Raw genomic sequence first — 2120 nt, 5'->3', positions numbered from 1 at the left:
ATGAGTGGACTATTTTATGTTCATCTCCAACTCTGGCCATGAAGTTGAGGCAGGGAAGGCTGCTGCTGTTTCTGCGTGGGTTAGGCCGACCCCACTCACAGCCCCTCTTCCTCCTGTGGCCTGAGTATCCTGAAGCCCAGTTGGCTACACCAGAGAAAAAGAGCTGCTGCTTTTCCCTGAGATCGGTTCCCTGTAGATACCACTGGGGCTTTGTCCCCACTCCCCTCCCCCAGTGGCCGATGCTTCCTTCCAAAGAGACGTTCTTTCTTTTCTTTTTCTTTTTTCTTTTTCTTTCCTTTTTTTGGGCACTGTTTAAAAGCGAGTAATATAAGTCTCAGATCCCCTCACATCATGTTAATGTTAAAGTACGACTAAAAATAAATTGTGGGTTGCCATAGGAACCCTGGCTGTTGCTAGGTTTAGTCTGTGGGGGATTGGGAGCCCTGCTTTTTCTGGCCCTGCTGGAAGGCAGCCTCTGTGGCTGCCAGAGCACCTGGGAGGGGCCCCCAGGGCACCACCCCACCCCCAAACCCCTTGAAAGGTGGCCTCAGAGTCAGTGCTCCACTGGGAGCACTGAGATCACCCTGGAAGGTGGACTGGGTCTCTGCAAAGCCTCCGAAAAGGAATTTCCAAGAAGGGGGTTGGAGAGGGAGAAAATAAAGGAAGGGAAGTAAAGGGAGAGAAGAAAGGGAGGGAGGGAGGATGGACATAGAGAGGGAAGGAAGGGAGAGGGCACAGGCTTGGCTGGGCCTATCCTCCAGCCAGACCCCCTCCAGGTCCCCTGTTGGACAGAGGTGCTGGTCCTCCACAGCCTCCCTGCTGTGCAGATGTCGAAGCAGAGGCAGCGAGAGGGGAGGTAACACGCCCAGTGGCACACAGCTAGAAAGAGGCACAGCAGGGCCCCAGATCACAGGCTTTCTGACCCAGCCTGGGCCACAGGGCCTTTTCTGTCCACCCTTTCCCCCTCAGCCCTCTGTGCAGCTAGGCCTCTGCTTCTCCAGTGGGCCTTGGGTCACTCTGGCTCTGTCCATCCCAGCCCGCGAGTGGACTTCTCAACCTCTGTCCCCTAATCGGGGCCCACTGAGGACGCTGTATGCCAGCCCCTAGCTGTTGCCCATGTGCTGTGGGAAGTGCCTCTGTCCCTTCTCAGTCAGCCCCGTTTGCAGCACAGCATGGGATCAAGAGGGCTGACTTGAGAATCAGGCAGACAGGAGTTCAAATCCATCCTCAGTGCTTGCTGCTGTGTTACTTTGAGCAATCTCCCTGCCTCTCTGAACTTCAGTTTCCTCATCAGCATGGATTCCTCCCTCGAGGGGTTGCTGTGAGAACATGTGAGAAGATGCCTGTGGGCCCTGGGCCCTGGGCCTGGCACGTGTGAAGAGCTGGCTGCCACTGTTATCTGAATGATCTCACAAAGATACCCTGTGTTTGCAGCCACAGCACACGGCACTAGCCCCACAGGGAGTATGTCCCCCAGTCATGTGACCCAGGAACGCATTAGGACACTTGAGTGTTGTGCAAGCAATGCCAAAGAGGTGGAGGACTCAGCTGGACTCACGTGCATTTCTAGAACTGGCCAGAGAGTGCTGCCCAAGGGAGCCCCTTGCAAAGAAAGCAAATGGCAACCAGAGATGAAAGAAGGCTGGCCATCATGCAGATGCCATTGTTACCAGACTTCCCCCCTCCCTTGCACAGACACTTCCTGACTGGATCCTCAGTGCTGGACACAGTGCCAGGACTCCAGAAAGTGCGAGGACCACTCTGCTTAGTTGTCCATGACAAGTGGAATAAACACAAGGAAGACATCATTAGAAGGGGATTCCAGACGCCCGCAAGCTCAGAGCACTCATCTCCAGTGACAGCCAAAGGGCAGAGGGAAGCAGGGGCTCTCAGGTGTGGGGCAGGCCTTGTATTTTGTCTGTCATAGGCTGGAGCTCATGGGTTCACAGTCCCACTGACTTTATAGGACCTCGATGGTTCTGTCGTCAGGATGCAGTAGGATCTCCTACCAGCAGGGCGGGGCGTATTGAAAAATGACTGTTGTGATCGAGACCATCCTGGCTAACATGGTGAAACCCTGTCTCCACTAAAAATACAAAAAAATTAGCCAGACGTGGTGG

The sequence above is a fragment of the Mandrillus leucophaeus genome, unplaced genomic scaffold, assembly GCF_000951045.1.
Source record: "Mandrillus leucophaeus isolate KB7577 unplaced genomic scaffold, Mleu.le_1.0 Scaffold314, whole genome shotgun sequence".
Taxonomy (NCBI): Eukaryota; Metazoa; Chordata; class Mammalia; order Primates; family Cercopithecidae; genus Mandrillus; species Mandrillus leucophaeus.
Note: the sequence above shows the minus strand (reverse complement) of the source record.